The sequence below is a fragment of the Lolium rigidum genome, chromosome 1 (genome assembly GCF_022539505.1).
Source record: "Lolium rigidum isolate FL_2022 chromosome 1, APGP_CSIRO_Lrig_0.1, whole genome shotgun sequence".
In the NCBI taxonomy this organism is placed as follows: Eukaryota; Viridiplantae; Streptophyta; class Magnoliopsida; order Poales; family Poaceae; genus Lolium; species Lolium rigidum.
In genome coordinates this window covers 338,463,356-338,471,274 of record NC_061508.1, presented here as the reverse complement: position 1 = coordinate 338,471,274, position 7,919 = coordinate 338,463,356, and the positions used below count along the sequence as shown (strand labels likewise).

Genomic DNA, 7,919 nt, shown 5'->3' with positions numbered 1-7,919 from the left:
CCGAAACGGAAACTTAAAGAATCAACATTTCGGCGCAACGTTGGCAACTCATTTTCAACGCCAACACACACAAGCACACAAGCACAACATATATATATATGCCACACACGAGAGCTTTTCTTCAAATGTCCAACATAAGTCGATTTCATTCCTCAATTATTTGTTCATTAATCACCTATTTGTTTGATATATTCGTCAACGAGATCGAGACGTCGCGCCGCTACCACGGCGTATGGAAGCCAACTTTCTAGATCTAGATCTAGATTGAGCGGTCAATGCGTGATAGATAGATCTAGATCTACATAGGGATGTGGGAGATGCATGTAGGAAGGGAAGATTTGCTCAAAAAATATGATTTTGTTTGGTCAAATTGGCTAAAGTTGGGGTAGAAATGGGCAAATATTAGGTGGGTTGGGAGAAGGGTCGGGTTGTGTGGATGAGGAGTGTGAGTGTAGTGGCTTGTGAGTGCTGGTTGGTGGCTGTAATAAGTCCCGAGTTACTGCCGGCGCACCGGGACTCGGGTGCGCCGGCAGTGTATAGCCCATCTGGCTATATCTGCTCCAGACCAGGCCCACGAAGCATTGCCGGCGCACCAGCCCAAGAGCGCGCCGGTAATAGAAAAATTACCGCCGGCGCGCTCCTGGGCTGGTGCGCCGGCAATGCTTCGTGGGCCTGGCCGAGTTGGGGGGAGGTGTTGCCAGGAAATAGCGCCGGCGCGTCGTGTCAGCTGGTGCGCCGGCAGTGGGACGGCATCGCCGGCGCGGCGGTTTCCTGGTGCGCCGGCAACAAGTTCCACCGGCGCATGCCTATGGTGGTGCGCCGGCACCACTTGCCTCCACCTATAGGCTTTTCCCTAGTAGTGACCATTTGTGTCTAGCTCCATATCGTCGTCAGTATTTAGTTCTTCCAATTAAACAAGTCGTATGTCCACTTCCAAAAGAATCATTTGTTTCTGTCTGACGGTCAATTGTGACTTCTTTTAAACAAATCACTAAAATTGGTACAAGGCACATATAGCTCTGATCTCCTGACAACACATGGGAAATGATAAATTGATAATTACCTGAATCGTCACCCAAACAGCAGGCTCGAGTGGAATCCAGTTGGAGAATGGCACGACAAAGCGCCCGACGAACCACGCTAATAGTCTGAGCGGGAAGGAGTAATATGATCAGGAGAAAAACGAAATCTTGAACTCTTTTGCCGTTACAAGCAGATGTAACCTAACAGTCATCATAAGACAACTTGAGCCTATGCACTTGACAAGTTTAGAAGATCATAAACTATAAATTATGTGGAATGCTACGGTTACTGGCTTACTGCTCATGAGAGAGAGGAAGAGGCGAGCCAGTTACGGTTACTGCTCCGGCAGTGGCCAGGACAACCGTCGTCGGCGGTGACGGGGTGGCTAGATCCGTGCAGGGCTAGCGGTTCTGGCTCCCTTCATGGCCACAGAAACCGTCCCTGGCGGAGGCAGATTGGGATCCGGCCACCGCGATGATGATTGTGCTTGGTGGCTGTCTCGCTGATCCAAGATGCGGGACACTATCTGCAAAGACCAGGATGAAATTGAGCTTTGGACGGGTGGTCAGGGGTCCAGCTAGGGGCAGGAGCGCAGGCAAGACACCTCGCATCGGGAACAAGCAGGGCGGGGACGGCGGCCTGCTCACGCGGGCACAGCAGCGTGGGCGGCGTGGAGCCGTGCAGGGCTGCGGTTGAGGAAAAAATAGGGGAGAGGTCATGGGTTTGGATTAGCGCGATCGGGATTGTCCGTGGTCCGGCTGACGGACTGTTTAATGTGAATCGTTTGATCAAATGGTTGACGGCCACGATGTGTCACCCTCTCTCCCTTTTAATAGTAGTGGTGATTAAATGTATTCCCAAAAAAAAACTATTGCTGGCTATACCCAAGATAATCTCTATCTTTATCTTTATCTTTACTACTTATAAAGGCACGAAGTGCCGTAGGCAAATCAAATCCACGTCGTCCATTCCGCGGTCCAAAATAATTTCTTCTCCCCACCCGAAAGTTCCGCCATCACAATCTCCCCTGCCCCGAATTTCTCTCACCTTCTCTCCCACCAGCACACCACACCGATGCACGCGCAGGGCACTCGCGCCCAGGACGCCAATGCCTGGCCACCTTTACCTCGGCCATGCCGAGACCCGCGATGCGAACCAGCCAACCACCGTCGCCGCACCTCCTTCCGCCGCCTAGGCCTAACTTCAGTGGCCTCGCTGCCGTCAAGGCGGTGCCTCCCTCTGCCCGGCCCTAGCTCTTGTGGCTGCTTCGCCCTCGACGTGGTGGCAGATGCGCTCGACCTCCAGAAGCGAGGTAACACCAGCAAAAGCACCGCACGTTCTTGCGGATCATGCCCGGAAATGGCTCGTGTGCGCGCAGAGATCTTTCTCGCCTCCTCTCGTTCCTTCACCGCCGCCGTAGGTGGGGAGTTCTCCTTTTACCTTTTCATGTTCCTCCCTTTTCTGTGGAGTAGATCCGATCACGATCTAAGGTAGCAGGTAAACTGGAGGTTCGATGTTGGAACTTGGAAGGCACCGGCGCACCGCCCATGTCATTAGTATGACTGCTTCTTTTTCGATAAAGGGAATATATTAATACCAAATAGATATCAATTACACCCAGCCTCTGCAAAGTTGCACACAGCTAAAAAAAAGAAGAAAAGAGAAAAAACCCGCCGAACTCAACAGTGAAACAGCAAGAACTACCACCGCCAATGGCCACAACTGGACTACAAAAAGGTTCTCCTATAAACGACGCCTCCATGAAGGAAACCGTGCATAAACACCGTCGTCGCCTGATCACCAGATCATGGGTTTTCACCCCGAAGAAAGTCCGAGTAAACTCCAAACAATGCCTTCATCAAGGAAACGAATATATATTCGTCATTATCGAGTACAACCAGTAAAGGTCAGACCTAGGGTTTTCACCCCGGAAATCGAGACTTGGTGCCCTTAGAACACCACCCAGAACGAAGTCCCCGCTGTTGCCGCCCCCTCTTGCCAAGCCTGCTGCAAAACACCGATCATCCGATACACAATCTTCACACATCCAAACTCGCACCATCAAGGTCTGCTGGTCTTACGGATGCAATCATCTTGATATATTCTCCATCATTATCACCACAATAATCACAGGTAAAGTGTCGTGGTCGACGTACCATGTGGTGCCGACAAAAATGAGTCCTCAAGACGTGTCTCCTCGAAACCGCGCAAGCAGATTCGCCGATGTGGTAGTTCTGTCAGGCGGAGAGGTGTCTGTCTTAGGTTAATCAAGCCTGTAATGAAGCCTGAAGCCCCCCTGTGCATCCGAAGAAGAACTCGCCGTCCTCAGACCGCACGCGCCTCGCTGGACGCTCCAGCGCGAGGACAGCGACGATCTAGGTGATTGACTCTGAAAAGATATAGCAACCATGTTGTGGTTCTCACAGTAAGGTAACGTACTACAGATCTGAGAAACTGTTGTTCTGTTATGCAATCAAAATAAATTATGTACGGAGTACTTAAATAAAATGATTGTTTTGTTTACTTTACAGGTTTAGATTGGGTGCTCAAACGTCAAATTATTTGTCCTCTGGGTGTGTAACTATTTGGTGTGGTTTAGAGTTGGTCATACGATTAAGCTTTGACATGATCTCATACCTCTATTTTATTCAGATACATATGCTGATTATTCAGCATTCGGCTTTCAAATATGACATGATCTCAAACTTCCGAAAGTTCGGAACAACATGGTTCAACGTTTGTCTGTCGTCTGACCTTTCTGAAACTTTTTCAAATTGCATCCACATAGCACCTACACCTTTGCTTTGGTTCAAGTGGTTTTATTTTAATTATCTCGGGCTAAGCCTCAATCTTCTCATAATATGTGGAATCTAAGACCTTGCTCAGCCTAATGTACCGCTCTGGAAGCATCCAGTGTGCTTTTTAATGTTTAATAGTGTATTTAATACAACAAGGTATGAAACAAATATTTCGGGCATCCAGTGGTACATAACTTTTAAATTTCTTGCAAAATGGAGTATGTACAATTGATAGCTCGATGCAATTATTGCAAAACTTACATGTACTTTATCTTACCATATTTAATATACCGTCAATACTGAATTTTCTAAGTCAGGGTAGATTTTCATCAGTGGCTAAATATCAGAATTGCTTGCAGCATCAGAATTCAGAGGTCAGCAAAATGTCAATATCGTGCCGTCTCCTGTAACCAACCACACTGGGAAAGGCAAACCTGATTTAACAAATAACTGGAAAGGTATTAGGTGGTACTAGCTAATCTACACTCTGTTTTCCATGTAGTGAAGTTTGTGCTACTGTGTGTTTTTAACATTTCTTATCTGTACATGTAATGAACTTCAGGGATTGATGCACTAATGAATTAACGTCTCAATTCAGTGGTTGCTAGATCACTTACTTATTTTTTTGTTCGTTCATATATATTCAATAACGACTCTTTAGTTTGCATTATACCATATGTGCATTGAAAAATTGTTCCGATGTTCCTTGGGGTTAATGTTCCAATCAAGAGCCAGGCTTGTAGTTGGTCAGCTTCTTAACAGAGCTTGAGTAATGTCGTGTGAATAATAATAATTTTTGAGGATCTCATGAGGTACTAGATTTTACTATGCTCACATCTCAGTTTACCAAATTTCGTTATGTACAATTATCGCTCATTTTATCTGTATAAATGTACTATTGAACTTGTGTACGGGCATGGCACGATTATCACAACTGCTATTATGTGTTAGAAGTAGCGAGTTCCAATGTTTTGTATGTGTTGGGCATAGTTATTTCAATGTTTTGTTTGATGTTGAAAAGCCCCAAGTTTATGCTAACTTATTTATTTTTGAATCATATGTACTCTTGAAGTAACTGTATCTCTTATATCATTTCTATAGTTATAGGTGTGGTTAGATACACGATGTGAAGGTGAGGTGGTTTAGCAGAAGCACTAAGATAGCACTTTCTTCCATGAAGAAGCACTATGACGATACACAAGTGTCAATGAGCAACCTCATCAAGAATGGGACAGCAGAAAATGAAATCTGCCTTATCTAGCATACAATAAAATAATGTGTTTCCTATAAAATGTGAGTATAATTGCATGGTATAACCACTGTTGTAGATCATAGGATTGCATGGTCGGACTACTATAGCAGGTTTTATGCTAATATCATTGCCAAAAGGTTTCGATGTGTCCTATATTATCAACACTGAGCTGAGACGTGCGTGCACGTGCGGACTTACTAGTATCGATTAAGTTGCCTATTGGCACTACAATTGAACAAAACAAACTAATATCACATTATGTGTTTGTCATGTTCGTGTGATATAAGCCGACGTGATGGGGGGGGGGGGGGACATGTCACACACTGATGTGATATATAGTTGTCGTTGCAATGTGGGTATTGCTTTTGTTCACACTCTCACCTATTTATATTTTATAATTAAAATTTCATTTTGTTCATTGAAAAGTGAGAAGGCATCTCTCTAGTATTTTGATATTCTGCAACCAATACAAATGTAAGAGCTTTGCCCGGTACATTGATGAAACCATGGAAACCTAGAAATTATGATAGAATTTGTTATTTATGCAAGTTAGGCGACATCAGATTCTACAACATCAAGCACTTACGCAATGCTGGTAAAGTTCCATTCATTTTGTCATATTCCTTGTCCTTTTGGATTATTTGCCTTGTTCTCGTCTCATATACCTTAATTGTTTGAAATAGTTTAGAGAATAAATGTAATATGCGGAGAAGAGAAAAAACACAAGTAAGAAAGGTAGGAGATGTCCGTGAAAGGTAGCTTATTTTTTGCTTACCTCCAAGCGTAAAATGTTACCTTAACTTTGTATCTCTCTTCTACAAAATTATTGAACCATAACACATGATGGTACTGAAAAAATAACTATGCATGACCAACTATGTGTGCCTTGTTGGTAAGTCTATTTCTAACTATTTTAGACCATCTCTTTCCAGGTGATTCATTATAAACAAACACTTAATATTGAGAATTTTTGATTGTTATAAATAGCAATAGGTCTGTGAGATACCATATACTCTCTCCGGACCATAATAACTATATGGGTTTTAGTTTAAATTTATTCAAATTCAAACTAATGCCTTGACACTTATTATGGATCGGAGGGAGAACTAAATTTTCTATTGTCCCATTCACCTATTTGTGTACTTGCTTCTAGTGCTTTTCTTTAAAATATTAAATATTTCACCTTTATTTATATGCTAGTTTCATTGTTGTGATATCATCCCCGGTAGAACATACATCTTTGGAGGATCTATGCTATGGCAAGGTATTGTTGGATCCTCGTGATTTGACAAGATAGTTTGGATCCTCGTTCTCAATCCATGCTAACAGAAAAACCATATGCCCAAATAGTTCATGGTGGGTGATTCGTTCTCATTAGCTCAATCATTGGTCAATAATAACTTAGTTAGGCATGGGAGATATTGGGAAAAGAAAATATACTGTAACTGATAATGATGGAACATTTTGATCACGAAAGGCTTAGTCCTTCCTATTATTTCAGGTGGATACAACATCCAATGTTTTTGCTAATTTTCAATCCGTTTGACCTTCGTGTAAATATTAGTCACATAAACTACATCTTGCCTAGGCTAAACTTAAAACTTTTGAACTTATGCAATTTGAATTTTAACTGTATAGAAAGTGTTTTGCTATAGTTTATATATGTAGTTGGATGAGATGTGAATGTTTAGATATTTATCTAAGGTTTAGAAAAGTGACCGGTTTACAAAATATATCAGGCAACTTAAGTACTCCCATTTGACTAGATGAATACTATGTTTGTGTGCACCGGATGCAAACATCGAGAGTTTTGACCTCCTTTTAAAATAAAAAAATGGGTTGTATATAATTCATGTTCATGAGATTGAAATAAAAATTTATATTGATAAGAATTTGACATCGTAGTATCGTAGGATGCTCGAATCCATTCAAGATAAGTCAGAACCGCAATAAATGGTATACAACATAACAAACTATTGTTTATTTATCATCTACCAAATCGTCTACCTTTTCTCTCCATCAGTTATTTATTTGGATATTTTCTAGTGCTATGTAGCATTGATTCGACTCTCGCACACCATTAAGTTGAAGGGGTTCTCTCTTTCCCTCCCTATTGGCTTAACTGCTAGTAGATGACCAACATGAAGAAATATGGTTTGACAACAGGTTGAAATGGCATGTCGAGACAATGGTTGAGTGATCAATGAGTGTACCTCATGGTTGAGCCGACAATCTAAGAAGGCAAATGGATGGTTGAGAATAGGACAGAAAAACATTAAAAAAGTGTATGATGACAATATATTGAATACGAGAAGCAAGACAAAGACACGCCGGGGAAACGAGGATTCGGAGCTAGAGAAAACATGAAAGAAACATAAGAATATCGCCTCCTGCTCCCCACACGTCCATGGCCCCATCACCGTCCTTACATTTTCCATTGATTTCACAAAAAGCGTCAAATCACTGTCCAGAGAGTATAATAAAAAGTTACTAGAAACAAGACCGTTTGACTAAACACGCTTAGCTCAAGGGCCACTTGCATTTGTTGGGGCATCGTTTTCTTTCGGGACGGAGTTTAGTATCATTGCTTTTCTCATTATTTGCCGGTTCCTTTGCCAGCCATGTCGAGGCCAGTAGCTAGGGACGCGGAGAAGGAAATAACAACGTCAACATCGACGTATCTTTGCTTCTCCTTTTGTGTCGCGTGCTCATCTCTCCATTGTAAGGATAGGATCTATAGTTCCACTGACTTGTAGATTTAATTTTCTTTTGGGCAACTCTACCGGTTTAATCTATTTTACACATAAAAATGACTGGTGTTTCTGTTTAAATTGGGTTGCGGATAT

At 42.6% G+C, this 7,919-nt stretch overlaps 1 long non-coding RNA gene across 3 annotated transcripts in view; it reads right to left on the bottom strand.

Annotated features, from left to right (window-relative positions):
- The window catches only part of LOC124700672, a 14,641-nt gene extending 12,948 nt beyond the window's left edge, over positions 1-1,693 (bottom strand). The window contains exons 1-2 of one of the 3 annotated variants that reach the window (XR_007001799.1): positions 1,628-1,693; positions 1,064-1,549 (exon numbers count right to left, since the gene is read on the bottom strand). This is a non-coding gene — a long non-coding RNA (uncharacterized LOC124700672). Of the gene's footprint in view, positions 1-1,063 lie in introns of all 3 variants that reach the window. The other 2 variants (XR_007001798.1, XR_007001797.1) reach the window with 2 other exon arrangements.
- Between the last annotated feature and the right edge of the window lie 6,226 nt (positions 1,694-7,919).